At 41.1% G+C, this 20139-nt stretch overlaps 1 long non-coding RNA gene across 1 annotated transcript in view; it reads left to right on the forward strand.

The window, feature by feature from the left end:
• The window catches only part of LOC144818924 (uncharacterized), a 43233-nt gene extending 25536 nt beyond the window's left edge, over positions 1-17697 (forward strand). The window contains exon 3 of the long non-coding RNA XR_013607177.1: positions 16702-17697. This is a non-coding gene — a long non-coding RNA (uncharacterized LOC144818924). The remainder of the gene's footprint in view (positions 1-16701) is intronic.
• Positions 17698-20139: the final 2442 nt, after the last annotated feature.

Below are 20139 nucleotides of genomic sequence, written 5' to 3' on the forward strand. Positions count from 1 at the left end.
GGGGGCGAGGGGCATGCAATGAGTGCAAAAGAAGGCTTTTAGAGATTGCAGGTCAGTGGCAGGTAAAACAAAATGAAAAATGTATTTTTTTTTTAAATAACGCTAATGCTATGTGGCATTCCCGGCTTCCGCCTCAGGAATGATCGCGCTCTCTGTTGGTCTGCGCGCGTAATGGAAAGCGCGGCTTTTATGCCAATGAGTGCCGGTGGGCCGAGCAACTGGTTCGCTCGCCCTCTTCTTCACCTAAGATGGCGGCTGAGGAAACCCCAGGACAGCGCCTAATCAGCTGCGGTGGGGGCGAGGGGCATGCAATGAGTGCAAAAGATGGCTTGTAGAGATTGCAGGTCAGTGGCAGGTAAAACAAAATGAAAAATAAATTTTTTTAAAAATAACGCTAACGCTATGTGGCATTCCCGGCTTCCGCCTCAGGAATGATCGCGCTCTCTGTTGGTCTGCGCGCGTAATGGAAAGCGCGGCTTTTATGCCAATGAGTGCCGGAGGGCCGAGCAACTGGTCCGCTTGCCCTCTTCCTCACCTAGGATGGCGGCTGAGGAAACCCCAGGACAGCGCCTAATTGGCTGCGGTGGGGGTGAGGGGCATGCAATGAGTGCAAAAGATGACTTTTAGAGATTGCAGGTCAGTGGCAGGTAAAACAAAATGAAAAATACAATTTTTTTAAAATAACGCTAACGCTATGTGGCATTCCCGGCTTCCGCCTCAGGAATGATTGCGCTCTCTGTTGGTCTGGAGAAGCGGCGCCACCTTATCGAACGCCTTAATAATGCGCCTCTCCAAATTCAGACATGCAGTGTCACTATCCAGTCCACCTGGAGGGCCACCCTCTGTCAGCTCCTTATTAAACCTCTCCTGATCTAAAGTTTTCCACTTCCTAAATGAGTGGGTACCAATCCCTGCCCATCGGTTGTCACTTTGCGGTAGTCTAATCACCACCGGTCCCAGAAAATGATCTGACCAAGGGACAGGGAGCGGCTTAGAGACTACTACATCCTCCCAATTAGCGAACACCGGGTCAAGTAGGTGTCCGTGCTGATGGGTAGGGGCGAGTGATTTTAGCTGTAGCTGAAATGGCTGAAGATCATGGCGAAGATGTAGAGCTTCCGTATTCAAAGGGTCCTCTAAATGTAAATTTAGATCACCCAAAACCAAAAGCTTGTCATGCCTTAGTGCTAAATGGGCCATGCTCTCCGATAGATTCATCAGAAAACGAGTAGAGGGACCCGGAGGTCTATAAATCAACAGCCCTTTCACTGTCAGGTTAGGGCTTAGCTTTAACGAAAAAGCCCCCGCCTCACAATCAGATATTGACGAAGGTTCAATCACACAGCCAATAGAAGACCTGTGAATCACCGTGATCCCCCCTCCTCTACCGACCGCTCTATCCAATCTCGCTATAGTATACCCTGGGGGGAGTGCCTCTATAATATCCGGGTTGGTATTATCGCCCAGCCACGTTTCCGTTAAAAACAGCAGATCCAATTCTTGATCTCACAGCAGACCTAATATTTCAACTTTGTGTTTGCTGAGAGATCTACAATTCGGTAAACCCCCGGACAGATTAACTTCCCCTGCCTTCCTGGCATGGATTGAGGCTAAACTAAATGAACAATGTAAGCAGCCACTGTTTTGGATAGCCACCATACTATGTTTACATCTCCTGCCCATGGGGGGCACAAGGCCAGCAGTTCCGCTCTATCATATTGTACATACCTCCTATCTTGGACAGGGGTAGTGGCCCCAGTCCGCATCCAGCAGCAGACGGGTGCAGACGGGCTTGCCTTTGGCGCGCCTTCGGCGCACCGCCGGCACGTCCGCTGCGCGAACGCGGAAGCATTTGCCTTAAATCCCTCCCAGCTGAGTCCTGGGCTGTCACCTCTACCGCTAACCGTCCCATCCCCCCAGCCGACCGGAAGGGCCTGTCTACCCTTCCTCGCCCTCTGCGCAACGGTGCTATTCACCGCGTCGGACTGGGGCGGAGAAGGAGGAAATTGAGACCAGGTATCCCAGCGCAGTAATGCCTCCTAAGGCAGGTAGGTTACAGCAGCAAAAGTGGTAGGTTTAAAAACACAATATCACCACAGTTATAAAATCCAAGGTAAAAGTGCACACTCCTGGTGCAGCACCTTCGTTTTCAGCAGCGCAGCGTACCAGTAATGAGAAGCCCTGCCACAGCCTACTCACCGCAAGCGCGGTCCCTCTGTCTCTGCCTTAAATCCCTCCCAGCTGAGTTCTGGGCTGTCGACTATACCGCTAACCGTCCCGTCCCCCCAGCCTACCGGAAGTGCCTGTCTCTACCCTTCCTCGCCCTCCGCGCAACGGTGCTATTCACCGCGTCGGACTGGAGCGTGGAAGGAGGAAATTGAGACCAGGTATCCCAGCGCAGTAATGCCTCCTAAGGCAGGTAGGTTACAGCAGCAAAAGTGGTTGGTTTAAAAACACAATATCACCACAGTTATAAAATCCAAGTTAAAAGTGTACGCTCCTGGTGCAGCACCTTCGTTTTCAGCAGCGCAGCGTACCAGCAATGAGAAGCCCTGCCACAGTCTACTCACCTACTAGGGGGCTGAACCCGTTAAATGCTATAGAGTTAATACATTTCTGAAGTACAGGAAAGTGCATATAGCATGTCTTCAAGTAATACACCTCACTAGGTCTAAACTAGTGAAAAATAAACAAACGATGGTGAGGCCAAGTGATAGGTGCTACATACTTGGTAGGGAGAAGGATTATCTTTACGACACCGATGACACAGGGTGAGACCAAATAAAGATGGAATTTTTCCCTAATGGTTTGAAGAAATGGTAGAGAATAAAGACAGAAAATTAGGTTCTCACCACACAATAGACAGAGCAGGAGAGAAAATGAAATGTTCCAGAATTGAAAATTAGAAATAGAGGAAATAATCAGAGGATATTTAGATCTTGAGCATGTGAAACAAGACCAGAAGAAAAATCTGATGGATTTGTGCAATTAGATTACAAGACATACAGCAGTTACTCATGATAAATTGACAGATTTAGCAAGAAAATATGAAGTTGATATTACAAAAAACTTAGCATTTCAGAAAAGTTTCAGTGTGCAATTGGATAATGAGGCTATGGAGAAAATGAGTTCTTCAGGAATTTGATTACACATTACTGAATTAGTGAAATGCATTCATAAAAGGAGTGATTTTGAGAAATTAGAAAGCAAATGGACAAAGAAGAATGAGAAGAAAAAGAAACAGCCAGAGGTAGTTTAAGCAAATAACAAACCACCGGCAGGTCCCCCAGACGATGGAGAAGCTTTGGCTTATCCGTTGAGAGAAATAAAAGAAGGAGCATATGTTCATGTACCTTGGAGCATTAGCGATCTTGCAGCATTTACGAATACCTGTAGCTTATTTTTCAACTACCCTTGACCCTATAGCTGCAGGACTGCCCAGATGTCTTAAAGCCATTGCGGTAGTTGGAGTCAGCATTGAGGAGTGTGAAAACATAGTGATGGATTACTCATGAACTGTTATGGTCTCTTACTCCGTGGAAATTTTGCTCAGCAGAACAAAGACCCAGTAGATGACCAATAGCAGGCTCACATAATATGAACTGCAAGTACGTGCTAACAAGAATATTATTTTTAAAACCTGCCAAATTTTTTACCCGTAAACCTTGGTGCCCATAAATGAAGATTTCAATGGAAATGAAGTTGAGCATTGTTGTCTAGATGTCACAGACTTTATGAACCAAGCCAAGGACAATGAAGGGACCCTGAGAGCATCTTACGCTGTCTGCACAATTCAAGAACTTGTAGAAGCTTCATGGCTCCAAGGTATTACCTCAGCGCAAGTTGCAGAATGAACAGCCCTTACAAAATCTACCACCTCAATCTTCCTCGGCCCCCAGTTTGAGAGCTCTCCACTGGCTCCCCATCAGAAAACGTTTAACATTCAAGATCAATTGTCTAGTCCACAAAACTCTCAATGGTCACGGCCCTCACTACCTTGTTAATAAACTGAAAAGGTATCACCCCTCCAGAACTCTCTGATCTGCTAATAAACATTCTCTCATCCCTCCCAAGATCCGTACCGCCAGGAATGCTAGAAGACCCTCCCCTGTCTTGCCCCCACCCTGTGGAACGCTCTCCCTCTTCATCTCCGTACTGAGACGGACCACAGAAATTTTCGTAAGTCTCTTAAAACCTGGATGTTCTGAGGCTGTCTCATCTCCAGCCAGTCCCCCTCTTCTCTCCCTCTTCGTTTCCTGTGAGAGGCTAGCACTTGAGACCTTCGGGTGAAATGTGGGCTCAATAATGTCAATACATAAAAATAACATAACATACAAGAGCTTGCAGTCTAACAGCCCAACTGAAAGTGATTACATTTACAGGTAGCAAAGTATGATCAGAAAGAGGTTTCATGACCTCGTCTGAAGCCCCAAATCAGAAATGGGGAACATTTAAGAAACCTGTTCGGAGCATTGCGCTTGCCAAAATAAGTGTCAGTGGTTAAATGTGCAGCTCACTGAAGTGGCAATGGTTATGTCACGGTCGGAAAGAGATATGTTAACGAAGTTGTATGGTATTGTGCACTTGTGGCCTGCATTTAATGGGGCTCACACAAATGAATCAGAAGAAGATGCTGTCTATTCAAAATTGCTGTCAATAGCTGATACAATGGAAGAACTCAAAGCATTGCAGGAAAATGTTTCAGAAGCAGAAAAGCAGAGCTGGATCAGAGCAGGATGTAAGAAAAATGCAAATGACATTTGTATGCCAGGAGAGGGAACATTAGTGTTGCGAGATACCTTCTTGTTTCCTATGACACAACACGTCCATGGTCACAAACATCTGGGAAAAATGCAGTAATAAGATTATTCAGACAGGATTGGCTTAACCTCAGATTCAGGATGCTTGCAGAAGAATTGTGCCACCGTTGTTGCGACATGTCAACAGATGAATATGGGAAAGAGAACACCAATAACACTAAGGCATTATTATGAGTTTGGCGGTGCAGGAGAGGGACTGCCCCACTCCTGCACCATCACACCCATGTAGGAACCACCTGCCAAATCAAGAATGTTCTCCTGGTTAGGCGAGCAGTTCATTGGTGTTGTCAAGGTGGTGCCTATGACATAGGCACCACAATTGGAACGACAAAGGCAGCACCTGCACAGCATGGACTACTTTAGTCCATGCTGTGCAGGTACTGGGGTGCAAGCACACAGGGGTCCTCCACATGGCGCGAGGCACCAGGGGGCCCTATAGGGCTCCCCTTTTTCCGCTCCACCACAGTTTTCATGGTTAGCTCTCTGCCATAAAAGCCATGGCAGAGAAAAAACTCATAACATGTTTGGCGAGACGGCAGCCATCCCACCAAGCAAACTGCGGCCTCACAACTGCCGCACAACAGCCAGGAATCAGTGGTTCCCTGGCGATTGCAGCGGTCCCAGGGCGGCTCGACTGCCATAGTTGTAATAGGGCAGTCGGGAGACCACCAGAGTGAACAAGTTGAGATATGTCCTGGTTATAGTGTGCATTTTCTTTTGAAGGGGGGAAGCCTACCCAACACGGAGAAATGACAGTCTCACTGTAGCTAAATTGCTGTTGTGGTAGTTGATACCAAGGTACGGATTAACAATTTCCCTGGGGTCAGATTGTAGGACTCATTTATATAATGAACTCCTATGAATGCTTCACACAGCTTTACAGATCAAGCAGAGATTACACTGTATCTATCGACCAGAAGCCTCTGGAATTGTTGAACAGCTCAACTGAACCATAAAGTCCTGATTGGCAAAAGTTAGAGCTTTCATATCAATGAAACGGCCCGCTTCTTTTCCTTGGGTTTTGATGAGTCTTTGAAGTATTCCTGAAAATAGGACTGGGTTATCCCCTCATGAGAACTTGATGGGGCATGTAATGAGACTGCTTCCCTTACCTGCGAATGCACTTTTGAACATCATAAATGACATGATACTCGATTACTGCAAAGGATTGGCTGATGTCTCTCACCCAGTTGTTACCTTAAACCGCCATCAAGAACAGTGCATTGACCTCAGCACATTCGAAAGTCTTGTAATGTACCAAGATGGAAATTCACATTCCTTGTGAAACTCATCACGAATACTGCTGTTAAATGTGCCGTGGTACCAAAATGGGTGCATGCCTCGCACAACCAAAGTGTAAGAAATCTACATGAAGAAATAGTGTTCTTTGAGCCTGAAAGCAGAGCTCTGGTGTCTGAACCACCTCAAGCTGAACAACTTTAAGGCGCAAATCACAAGAATCACAATAGCGAGAAGAAGAAAGGGTTGGAGATCTGCTAAGAGTCGGACAAATCCAGGTTCCTGTGATTTTGCAAAGTGGCATTGAAGTCTCTGAAAGAAAAACAGAAGAGACAAGATCTCAACCTGAGAGAACAGTTGAGACTGCACAAGAAACAACAGAGTATCCAGATGAAGGAACAAGTACTGGAAGGAGAATAGTCACCCGAAATGTTGACTGGCCATGAAATTTGGTCCAAGGAAATTAAGATCAAGTGTGCACTGCCAACAATTACTGAAGAGACAGAGTCGAGCATTATAAATGTGTCATTATAAGTGTCACAGCGGTATAAGAGAACGCCAAGAAGGTCAAAAAGAGCACGAGTGCCTTGTCAAAGTTATTCTGCACCTGAATGGACATACTACACAAATCAAGTGTTAAATGAGCCAGTGAAAGACTTGCTTCCTTTGAGATTTGAATCATATGAACCCTCATGACATCACTGTAAAACACAACTGATAAAAGCTTTTTGAAAAAAGATTTCTGAAAAGAAACAAGCGTTTGAGAGATATTTGAGTGGCAATCCTGATTGAGAAAGTGCAAAAGACTGTAACACAATAGTTTTTTTGTTTTAAGAAGATTTCCTTAGGCTTAAGGCTGTTGTAGAAGAGTTGCGATAAAACTTTAGAAGAACACGGAGTAGGGTTGAGGTTCATTTTGTGAAGATTGCTATAAATAAAAAGACTGTTTAAAAGAGACTCCTTAAAGAAAGTAACACCAAAAAGAAACTGCTTGGAACGATCTGAACTGAACCTTTGAATTAATTGCTGTATATTTTGCTTGAAAGATATGATAACAAACAGACATGTGTTGTCTAACCAGAAATAGATGCAAGATTATTATGGGTGTTATATTTTTAGTGGTATGCAGACAAAATATCGATTCCAAAATATAGAATTGCAGTAATATCGAAGTGAAAATATAGAATGGACAAAATATCGAATGGACAGAATATAGGCAACAAAAATATCGAATTTAAGTTAAGAAATTGAATATCGATTTTCATAAATATAGAAAGTCAAAAGATCGAAGTCTATAATATAGGTATTAAATATATCACATTTTTAATAATATCAAATTTTTTAAAGTGTTTTGTATGTTAGTATATGTGTGAAAAGTGTAAAATTATTTTATAATTTCTTTTAAGTAATGAAGTTTATGTTATTTAATTTTTGCGTAATTTAATCCTGTAGCGGGTTGTGAGTTTATAGGGGAATAGGATGGGAAGTAATTTAATTATAATTAATTAAATATTCAAATGTATTTATTGGTATTTATTTTGAATTAATTGGTAATTAATTTTTAATTGGTAATTAATTACATTGATAATGGCGATTAATTTTACTTAATTGATTAATTGATAATTATGTTAATTTTATTAATTTACTTTCCGTAGCGGGTTGTGGGTTTACAGGGGAATAGGGTGGGAAGTAATTTCATTATAATTAATTAAATATTTTAATGTATTTATTGGTATATATCTTGAATTAATTGTTAAAAAAATTTAATTGGTAATTATTTACATTTTAATTGGTAATTAATTTGTATTAATTAGTTAATTGATAATTATGTTAATTTTATAAATTTATTTCCCGTAGCGGGTCGTGGGTTTATAGGGGAATAGGGTGGGAAGTAATTTAATTGTAATTAATTAAATATTTTAATTTATTTATTGGTATTTATTTTGCATTAATTATTAATTAGTTTGTAATTGCTAATTAATTAATTGTTAATTGGTAAATAATTTGTATTAATAGGTAATTAATTTTAATGATTAATTTTTATTTTTATTTTTAGTTGATTCATTATTATATTATATTAAATTGGTAATTACTTTTATTAATTTTTTATTGGTATCAATATTTAATTTATGTTTATTAATATTTGAAGTATTTACTTTCCCTACTGTTGCACTCACTGGAGTGGGAATAGTAATTTTTACCCCTACGCCATCCAACACTTGCCCTACTGTTGCACTCTCTGGAGTGGGAATAGTAATTTTTACCCCTACGCTAACCAACGCTTTCCCTACTGTTGCACTCACTGGAGTGGGAATAGCAATTTTTACCCCTACGCTATCCAACGTTTACCCTACTGTTGCAGTTGCTGGAGTGGTAATAGTAAATTTTACCCTCCCGCTATCCTACAGTAAAAATATTGTATATTATTAATTAATATTATGTTAATATGTATATATATGTGTCAAAAAACTTAAATTGTATGTTTATTTTTTTAACTTAAATTAATTATTTAATACTTTTAAAGTTATTTAAGTATTCATAAGTATGTATTAGTTATAGTTATTATTTCATTCATTTGAAATTACTTTTAAGACATGTAAAAAAAATAGATATTTTGACTATATTTTTTTTTCTCGATATTTTTGATTCGATATTTTTGTACTTACCTGTTTGTAGATAGGACTTCGATATTTTTGCTTTATATATTTGTACTTCAATATTTTTAGTATTCTATATTTTTGTATTCTATATTTTTTCGGTGATCCATTTTTAGTAGCAGTATTACTGATTACAATAGTATTGGTCAGGTTTTATTTTACACAAGATATGGAGATAAGGTCAACACTTGCTCCTATGACAGCTATACACACAATAGATTACACAAAATTAAAGGCAACATTCACAAGTTACAAGCAAGAGGATTACTGAGCTAATATTCTAGTATTCTAGGTTAGTTCAAGAATACACATAGACATTTAACACAAATGACTGTTATGTCTGCGCCAATTTACTTTAATCTGCTGCTGAAGTGGTGACTTACCACCATATACCTTTGTCATATGCAATAACGTAGTAGTTTGCTGACATATGTGTATAGGGAGGAACACTCTGAATATTTTATTCAAATTATGATTTGGACCTTTCAAGAGTACCATTGTATAAAGCATGAATTAACACTCACAGGCAAAAGAAATGGATACAGCTTGGTATTATTTAAGACCATTCTTTTATATAAATAGTGCTTCGGCTTGTGAGAAAATGTCACCTGCTTAACGAAACCTTTAGAGAAAGTATTCATTATGAGGGTAGGAGCACAAACATTTCATATAGTAAGGATAGGGAGGAACATTTTCTGAAAAACGTTTGGAAGAAAGAAGAAAATGTGTTAAAATGGTTTATCCTAAACTGAAACTAGACAGAAGACAAAAAGGGAAAATATATGTTCACAAAAGAAGAACCCAAAGTAGAAGTAGAATGTAGGGATTAGTAGTTGTGAACACATATTTAAAATCATGGGGGGTACATGGCAAATTTTAAAAGGAGAAAAACTGTAATTCCTAGAGTATATTTTGTTTGTAGGCAAGATACTTATTTCCAATTACCAGATGATTGTGAGGGTATTTGCTCTTTAGCTCCTGATCAACAACAGGTCGCTCTGCAAGCACGCCATCGAAATCTGAGACACCATCTTCCCCTTTGCCCCCGACGTGACCTTCATTAAAGAGACCTGGCTCTTCCCTGCATCCATCTCACATTTCACCCTGTACCACCTAATCTCTGAGATATGGGCAAGAGGCAGTTATCTCCTTCTACAAATGTAATGAAGAAAGGGAAATACTTGGTACTACAATAACTCTGACTAATGCTATGGGAATTATAAATTCTAAAATAGAATCAGTGGCGTGTCTGTTGAAAATCAGCAATGCCTGTCTTAGTTAGTGAGTCACGTTCTGTGCCAGATAAAAATGAAACAGTATCTAAGGGAACTCCTGTGTTTTGCCTGAGGAACGCTGTAAAATTCTTGTTCGCAACCCAGTATCTGTTGAGATCACAAGTTCCCCTCCCCCTGAGAGGAAGAGAAAGAAAGACTCGAAGTGATTACAAGGTTATGTGGCCATTAGTTTATCTGATTCTCGACTCAACCTTCTGGGTTATCCAATAATGGCCCAGACAGTCCTCTGACAAATGACCCAGGTATCAATTTCCAGAATTCTTCATATAACCAGGTTGACTATCTTTCTAAATTGGAGCATATGATAACATAGCACAAATTACATCTTTGTAAAATCGTATCTCTTTATTGATGGAATCTATATATATTCTGGTGTCATCTTGGTTTGTAATCCTTCATCCGATAATGTCACAGTTTTTCCAGTGGCAGAGTAAGGGGGGGAAGCGGCTTGCACCGACTGGCATGAGACTTGGGGGAGGCGGCCTCCCATCGCTCTTACATGTGGCAGCGCGAGGCAGCAAACACATGATTTGTTTGCCAGCCTCCCCCCACCTACCCCTCCACTCTTACAGCTGCCATAGGGTGGCAAAGGATGGGACCGCCGCAAGCAGCAAAAGGCCTAGCTACGTCACTGAGTTTTTTCTTCTTCTGCCTTAGATAGTTTACTACCTTTATCTACATATCTAGAAGCCAATATTAACCTCCTTGGTGATGAGAGTGCCCTTGGTTGTATGAACATTTCTCAGGATATTAACATGGATCAAGTTGTGATGCAGAAAAACATTGTATCAAAAACATGATCAAATGGGCTGCAGAGAACTATGGTATACAAAGAACATAAGGTGAGTGATAAAAGAACCACCATTGGGAATACATCTATGGGCCCACATTTAGGCTCCTGGCCCAATTTACAATTGCCCACCCCCCGACAACACTGAATGTTTTATTATTGAAAAATTAACCGCCCCTTTTTAGTAACCATGTTGAAACTTATGTAGCTCTGAAGGACAAAACTGTTAATTGGATAGAAAAAAGGCTGGGTAATATTGATCGACCGTATAAAGAACTGTTGTTGGTCCGAAGGGTAAATTTGATTGGAGATTCAAAAAAGCCTTGTGTTGGGGACTGCATTGTAGTACACTTTAGGAATCAGGGTTTTGTGAGCTTTATTTGACATAAAACTGAGTATTGTCGCTCATAACTGAACAACATTAAAATTGTTTCTCTAGGCTATGCTTATAGACTGATGAAGTATTCATTCTGAGCGCGTTAGGTAAAGAGCCAGTGGTACCTGCTTCAAATGAGATGATACACAACATTAAAACATTGAATTGTTTTGAACGATTAGGATCCATCAGTAGCCTTGATTCTCTGGATCCCATCAGGAACCTAAGGCCTTTATCACTGATATAGTGGGTAATGAATTTATGGATACTGACTAGCAGCTGGATAAAGGTTTAAAATCTTGGCCATATTTACCAAAATTCCCCAAGTAAGGCAAATTAAAGGTTGCACCACGACAGTTACTTGGAATGTGGCAGGTATAGCTAATAATCAAAACCATTCCAATTGGTTAGCTGCCACTGCAAGTTTTAATATTACTTCCTTCAGGAGACATGGATTCTAAATGTGGTTCTTTTTTTTCTACGGTTTTCTAGTGACTTACGAACTGGGTGTGATGAGGCTATTCCCACCTTTACAGGAAGAGGAGCTACTAGTACCACTGATTATTTATTAGTTTCTGTGAACATAATCCGTTTTTGAGGGAATTTAAAATAATCTCATCATGTCTGAGTGACCATAATATGCTATCTGTTCATTTTAACTTGGATCTTATCCGTATTGTTTCCCATACAATAATAAGAAATCCAAATGTCATCAGCCCGATGGGGTTCGATTTAAATGTTCCGAAATTGAATCAAAGAAATAACTTTCTGATTTAATTAATCAATATAAGGTTGCTTTTATGGTTTATTTAATTGAGGAGGAAAGCCGCGTTCGACACCGTTCCTCATGAGCTCCTTCTCGCCAGGCTGTCTGCGGTCGGTATTGGTGGTTGTGCCTTGGCCTGGTTGTCGTCATTCCTATCGGATAGGACGCAACAGGTCTGGATGCCGCCCCATGCCTCGAAGCCCAAGCCACTTCTCACTGGAGTCCCTCAGGGCTCCACTCTTAGTCCCTTACTGTTCAATGTTTACATCACTCCCTTGGTTTACCTGGCGGAACAGTACGGGGTTAAGATAATTGGTTATGCCGATGACACGCAAATGCTGTTTACCTGGCCAGACGATCATCTGGATACTGTGGCAGTCCAGCTCTGTTTGTCCTCAGACTTTCGCTGGCTGGCTCTGGCCCAGCTGAAATGTAAAGAGGACAAATCCGAGGTCCTTTTTTACGGCACATTTCCCTCCAGCTTTAAAGACACGCTGTGGCCCTCGAACATTGCCAGCCCTAAGGTGATGGGTGGCCCTGCAAAAAATCTTGGCATATGGTTTGGGGAAGATTTAAGATTTGAAGATCATATAAGAAAATTGTCAGGGACATGCTTCGCCACTCTGAGAGCGCTGCGAAGATACTTCCCACTCCTCCCTAGAGAAGCAAAGGAGACTGTCGCCTGAGCTCTCATTTTATCGAGATTGGACTACGCGAACGCTCTGTTCAGCGGTATCCCTGCATATCTGGTCAAACGTTTACAGGTCATCCAGAATGCCGCTCTCCGTCTCTTGTTCAATGTTCCGAGATGGAAGAGCGTCCGCTCCCACATGCGTAGCCTTCATTGGCTGCCAGTGGCGCAGCGTATCCTATTCAAATCTCTAGTGCTCTCTTTTAGAGCAACTCACGATCAAGGGCCAGCCTATTTGAGGAAATGGTTCATCCTTTATGCTCCTTCACGTTGCCTTAGATCGTCTTCCCTGTATAAGATGACTCTTCCTTGCTTTAAGCGGACTAGATTAGGGGGTCAGTCGATAGCTGTGGTGGCTGCCAGGGCATGGAATGCCCTTCCCCTTCAGCTGCGCTCCATTCAGTGCGTGGGTCAGTTTAAGAAGAGTCTGAAAACTCATCTGTTTATCGGTGTGGTATAAGCTGGATCCCCCGTTTTGTTTTGTCTTTCTCCGTCGTGCCAGGATACTCCCAAGTAACAGAGCGCGCTATAAAATGGTTCATACATACATACATACATACATACATACATACATACAAGTCATAGTGAGATAATGAAATCCATTGAAACTATTTTCTCTGCAGTTAATAGGAAATTAACTAAAAATGATACCTCTCACAGAGTCTGCCCTAAAGGATGGTTTGATGATTCATGCAGGAAAGCACATTGAAATTAAAAAAAAGGTATAAAATTTGATACGAAACCCTGCGCACAATAATCCTAAGAACAAGCAAACTTTGAAAATGAGGAAATCTTATATTAGGGCAGAGGCATCGGTTAAGTTAATTAAAGCTAGCTCTCTGAAAGACTCAAGGCTGTTTTGGTCTGTATTTTATGGAGAGTGACTATCCAACTTTAGATCAAGGCATTCCAGAGGACGAATAGATAGCCCATTATTGTAGATTTTTTTCTTATGATACACATAATGAAATGGCTAAGGAGGAACAATCTTCATGGGTTTCTAGTGACTACATTATTACATTCCGCCTGGATGATATTCAAGAAACATTGACCCGTAGGCATTCCGGGAAATACTTTTGGTCCTGATGTTTAAAGATAATACTGTACTGTGGGCCCCTTTATTAATCAATGTTTTGAATGCTATCAGCAAGGATTCCATGCTTTTGGTCTAGAACAACCATTGTCCTGGTCTTTAAAAAAGGAGAAATATGTGATCTGTAATGCTACCACCCAATCTTGTACTTTATAGCTCAGATAGTCATGTCAACATTTCTTTATTCACCACATTTCAGGAGCAAAAAAACACAGTGCAAACAAGCAAGAGAAATCTCAATCCAACCAGAAGGAATAATACAACTATACAGAGTACAAAAAAAATCACAATGCGGCACATTTTCTCAGCTTTACTATCTGCCATATAAAGGAGGCTACTGAGCAGCATATAAAAGGATTATGTAACTGTTAAAGAAACAGCAGGGCTGGTCTGCATTAACGGAATTAAAAAACTTTAAAAAGTGGCAGTATATATTGTTTTCTAGACATATGATAAAAAGGATCTAAAGAACACAATATGTAGAGTCGTAAGAACAGACTGACGATCACAAGGACACGGACTCAGATCCAATAAAGTGTGACTATTTGCAGGAAATCCCGCCAAAAAGGGGTAAGAGATTGAAACGAAACCTGGTAAGAACAAAGCACTTCTGTCTATTATGTGTAAAGAAGAGATGCTGTTGGAGGCCCTTGTGATTGTGCACTAGATATTATGAGCGCACCGTCGGTTCAAAATGATAAAAAGATGCCCCCTTCAGTGAGACCTTTTCGTAAAAAGAATTGATTTCATCTGCCCTTTTCAAGAAGATGGCAGAACTCAGAGGAGGCAAATAGGCCTGATTACCCAATCATCTCGAATGCTAATTTAACATAAGCAAGCCATGGTATATCTAGGGATGAGCGCAATAGAATTCTAATGTTTGTTAAGGGCGGTCTCTTCGATAGCCCAAATAGAGTGCCATACTAGATGGGAAAATAGTTTAATTCTGTCCTCGATGCAGGGCATATCCAATTCAGCATGGCAGATGGCATTGGCACAACTTCGAGGTACCGCCAAAAGATTTTTCAGAAACATTTTTGTGCCTATCATGCCCGAAATGCCTGCCCCATATGTAGCAACAGCAAGACTTTTACTTGAGCACACTGCCAATAACTCGTTCACATGTTTGGAGCTCAACTTTTTGCAAAATCCATACAGGCCGATAATTGATATTTCATAGTGTGATATCCTATTTAATTATTTCACTTATGTTTGTCATCAAATAAGATGTCTAACTAGGAAAATGAAGTGGCCTCGGAAACCTTGATGTAATTAATAAAATGGGAAGGTCTTTTAGCATGTCTAGTCCCACATATCATTGTAAACATTTTACTCTCATTGGCTTTCTGGGCTAGATCATGCATACATCGTATAAAATCATCAATTAAACCTAACCCAACCTAACCCAACTAAAGGGTGAGCCCCAATATAGGGTATGTCATTTGCTCTCAATTTTAAACATTTATTGACTCTATTAATATAGAAAGAAAATAAGAATGGGGCAAGGATGCAACCTTGCCTTACACCCCTTTTGACAGTAAAATTGTTGTTGCACTCACCGTCCTTGCGAAAGCGGCCAGAGACAGGAGCATCTTTGTAGAGTTGGCTAATAAATGACATTATGCCCTGCTCCTCCCTCATCTCATTCATAATGGACAAAAGTTTGGAGTGTGACAAGCAGTCAAAGGCATTAGAATCTAAGAGTGAAATAGGCTTATAGTTCCAAGGCTGGGATTTGTCCACTTTTATTAATAAAACGATATTATTACGGAACTATTCCATTTCGGAGAGGGGCCTGCCCTAGCGACTGCATTAAACAGGCTGGTGAGCAGCAGGGCCCACACATCTTGCCTGTTAGTTAACACATCAAGAGACACCCCATCAGGGCCTGTCGCCTTACCCTTCTTGCTTTCTTTCAGAGCACTACAAACCTCTGCATGCTCAAAAACCATGGGAATGTTGGTGGTCCCTGTTAAACCCCTTTGCCCTTTATCATCTTGGCTCACCAGGGTATTATGAGTGGTATAAATAGTGGAAAAATGGTCTACCCACTGATGTTGCTGAATGTGTACTTCAGTTGAGCGACTGGATGTGTCACTAAAATAAGGGGCATTCACCACTTGCCAGAAGGGCACACTATCTTTTTGCAGGCTCGCCAAATGGAGAGCGTGCCAAGCATTCCACTTTTATCTGTTTTTTTCTAGCTGCCAGTGCTGACTTATAAATTGCATGTGCATTCTTAATTAGCTCCCCAGCATGGAGTTTGATATGGAGAGCTATATAGAGGGCTGTATGGGCCTTTGTAGAGGCACTATCAAACCAACCACAAGGCTTTGGTCGAAGGGGTCTACTGGCACATGTTAGAGACTGCCTAATGTTTTCCATAATGTCTACAAAAGCTGACCTGACCTCAGCTTGGGTATCAAGGCAGGTAAAAACCTCAGAGTACTTATGCTGGATAATAGAAGAGAGGAATTAGTGTTATCTACCTTAGCCCATGTAATAGTCATGGAGCAAGGATTCGCACGTAATGCGGCTTGCTTGTATTTAGTCTTCTCGACATAACGTTAATGTACTAATCAACATGTTTTGTCCTATTAATATTGCATTACATGACATCTAAGTGAATCTTGCATATGTGCCTTTACTAACTATAATCCGCTTGCACTAAAATAGCCGCTGCTACGCGGGATTTCTTACTGCGCATGCGTCTGTCACACTCACGTGACATGACGTACTTTCTGCTTTGGAGGGAATCTTTTGCTTCTGCGCACTAGAATTAAGATGGCTGCCTGTGTCCTAAAGCATGAATGAAGCTTGCACTGCTGCTTATGCTTAGCTGTTCGTTCTGCCTAATTTATAATGCAATAGATAAAATAAAGTAATGAGAATAGAGTAGAAGATAAGTGGTATACAGTACATTCAGTTATTCTTTGTTCTAAAACTGTTTCTTTTCTATTTCTCATATGTATAGAACTTTGGGCCTGACATGTATTTCTGAACTCCATCTTTGGAGGAACTGCGACTGCGCAGAAAAGCTCAAATCCATGAAGCACTGACCTTTGAAACTCGGCCAACTTCTGACTTGCTAGAGGATGTCCATGGGAACGTCAACTCCTGACCCCTGTGAATGAAGCTGAACTAAAATATGGACTACATTGTAATCATTATTGATACATTCACTGCCGGGTGGAATAAAAGTGCATGGGAAAATAAATTGATGGGCGGGAACGCAAACATTAATGTTCATTCTAAAAGTTTCATTTTTGTATGGTGTGATGACCTCTCCTCATCCTTTTGTTTAATCAAAATTGGGGATCCTTACACTTGTAACATTGGGGGGTGGTACACTGACCTGGAAAATAGTATAACTAGGGTAGGCTTAGTTAGTTAATTTGTCTGACTTGTCCGAATAGCTGACCTGTCACTGACCCAACGCACTCAATACGTGATCGGGAGCAAAGGTGCTGGCGGAGCCCTCTGTCAGAAGGTTCGAAACCCAGATCGGAGTTTGAAAGCTGAAGTGCTGGCGAAGCGCTTTGTCGTAGATATCGATAACTCTTACCGGGTTCTGGCTGTTAGCTGCAAAGAGGGAGTAACGCAGGCGTTGCAACTTTAACTGCGGGTGCTGGTCTTAGCCCTTGGTGGTCCTGTCCTGATCCAATTTAGCTTTACCTGTCCTGATTCTGATCTGCACCTTCTTGCCTTATGGTGCCTGCACTTTCGGGGTTCTGTCCTTTAAACTGACCCGTGGCCAGGGTTAGTTCTTCACACAATTCTAGGTAAATATTCAATGTGGGTATGTCATTGTACTGTTTCCTTCACTCTTCTCACCCTAATGTCAAATGCGAAAAGACCGCTTTATAAAATCACTGCATATTTTCATTCTAATCATTATTTTTCTGACTGAAAGTTTTCTGATGTTTATTATATGGATTAAGACGTTTAAGAAATTTAGATAAAGAGTTTAAACCTTTCCTGAGTTTGTGGGTATTATACAAGTGCAAATGTTATTATTCTACCTATTATTCTAACTACTTTGATCCCTTAGGACTTTAGGTACCGATGACGAGGATTGGTAAGTCAATGGTATAGGTCCTAATGAAATTTATAAAACACTGATTAGAGCAAGTGCACAGGTTACTTTATTCAACTCACAATAAGTTTGTGTTGATTGATGGGCCCAGGTGAGTATGGTAAACTGAGTCGGGTGACCTGCGCGCTCTATCAATAGTATCCCTGTTTTTCGAGCCAGGACACGTTTTTAACTAACTTTGGAGCAGAATTAAGTTAGACCCTTGATCCCCACCCCCAGCATCCGGGCCACATGTTCTCTCCAGACAGTGAATTTGCACCTGAAGTCACCCACATTATTTCTCAGAGTTTCAGAGACCAAAATAAAATCAATGGTAGAGGAGCACTTATTACTCATGAAGTTAGGGGCAAGGTTAGTGGTTAGTAAGCCCAAGTCGTTGGCCATAGTCAGATTATTCTTAAGGAAAATGTTATTCAATACATTCCCGTACGAGTCATGTAAAAAATAGGTCAAAGGCTGCTCGTTGGAATCCACTGAGCCACATACTAGTTTAGATGATAATTTGCAGTAGTGGGCCTTAAAATCCCCAATGCATCACACTCGCAGGGGTTTAGGATGATCATTAAAAAGTGCACGGAAGGACTTTTCCAGGTCTGCCACCACCTGGATTCTCTTAGCATCAAAACAGTTATTATAAAGGTTTAACCAGATTCATATCCCACTCTCTGCAATCCAAACACATGTAGATGGAAATAAACTGAATTGTTAATGAACTTAACTAGCCTCCCAGGGAAGGTGTTTCTAATATATTTAGCTAGACCACCAATAGCTCTACCTAAATGTGAGAACTGAGATGGAGTATTGAACACCAGAAAACCATCGATTAATCTTTCCTGAAGCGCCCACATTTCTTGGAAGTATAAAATATGGTATTAAGCTATATATTCCCTTCAATCTGACATAACCGACTTTTTCTTCAACCTCACTATATTCCAAGATAGAAGCTCAATTGAACTCAAATCACTGGTGCAGGTCAGATTGGTAGCAGGTTTAGTTGTTTTAGGGAATTGAGAGGAAGAAGTATTATTAATCCCAATAGGTGCATTGAGTGAAGAAGGAGAAGATAGAACAGGCTCTGTTGGACCTCTGCATGGAAATTAAAATGACTGTTGCATACTTCTTGAGGGAAGTCAGTCAGGACCAATGAGATGTCTCAAACAACCAACATGATTGCCCCTTCTCAAATCGTTATGATTATATAGACAGAATCTAACATTAGACAGGGATGGAGTGTTGATTCTCAATAAGAGTGCATGTGCCATCCTTATCATGGGCAGGATATCGGTTCTCTGGAAGGATGACCAACCTGGGTGGTCGATAATAATATCCTAATGGGACAACCATGAATGAGTTAGACAATACATGGGACCTTGAGCATGTGTGGAGGATCTTCTCGACCAATGCGGGGTGATAGAAATTAATAACAATGAAGTCCCCCACATGTGTCTTTACTCCTCTACCCACCAACTTAACCCGGCTAATCCTGATCAAATTTTGGAATAAAGTGTTTGTTAAATGCACCCTATACCTCAACCATTGTATGCATTAGTTTTTAAAGTCCCTCCAAGTCTACTTTATGTTTTCTTGGGGGGGTGGTACCCCTAACACCACCAAAACGTAGGGAGCTGATTCAGGTGGTAAATCTAAATTAATTAAGTAGGGCATAATGGTTTTAACTGGGTAGGTCTGGGAACCTGAAGGGGCATTGACCCAATGTTACATGCTGCCAGGTCTGCGCCCAAATTAGAACCATTCTGGGCTCTAGGATGAGGAGTATTATAATTGTTGCTCATTCTAGCGCTACTGTCAGTCATTCCTTTGTTCACTTCTTCTGTTTGAACTATGGTTGTGACTAAAGTTTTGCAAATATTTGGCGACTGGGCCTTATTTAGGAGTCCCACGGACCCAGCACAGGACTCTATGAGTGTTTCAACTGCTGTCAATCTTGTGGAGATGATTCTCAATAGGGAACAATACACTGTTTCATTGTGAAGATCAGGGTCTTACAGTGTTTAACAACCTCATCCTTGAGGATTTGAAGATCACAGTTAGAAATGGCCTTGGGCTGGAACTATATGCAGAAATGAGCTGTTTTGTGGATTGAGCTTGTAGCATCTGTGGGTTTAGTCTCTTCTTAGGGGGAGGGCCAGGGACTAATGGGAGAAAAAGTGGAGATCAGTGGTTCTGCACAGACTGCAACGCAGCCATTAGAGTTTGCAGTGCCCCTTCTACACACAGTCAAAGGTTCTGTGATATTTACTCTTGCGTCCAAGGAAATGGGGAGCTCACTGTGTTGGTCAGCCAACGTAGAAGCTG

This window comes from Lissotriton helveticus, chromosome 2_1, assembly GCF_964261635.1.
Source record: "Lissotriton helveticus chromosome 2_1, aLisHel1.1, whole genome shotgun sequence".
NCBI lineage: Eukaryota > Metazoa > Chordata > Amphibia > Caudata > Salamandridae > Lissotriton > Lissotriton helveticus.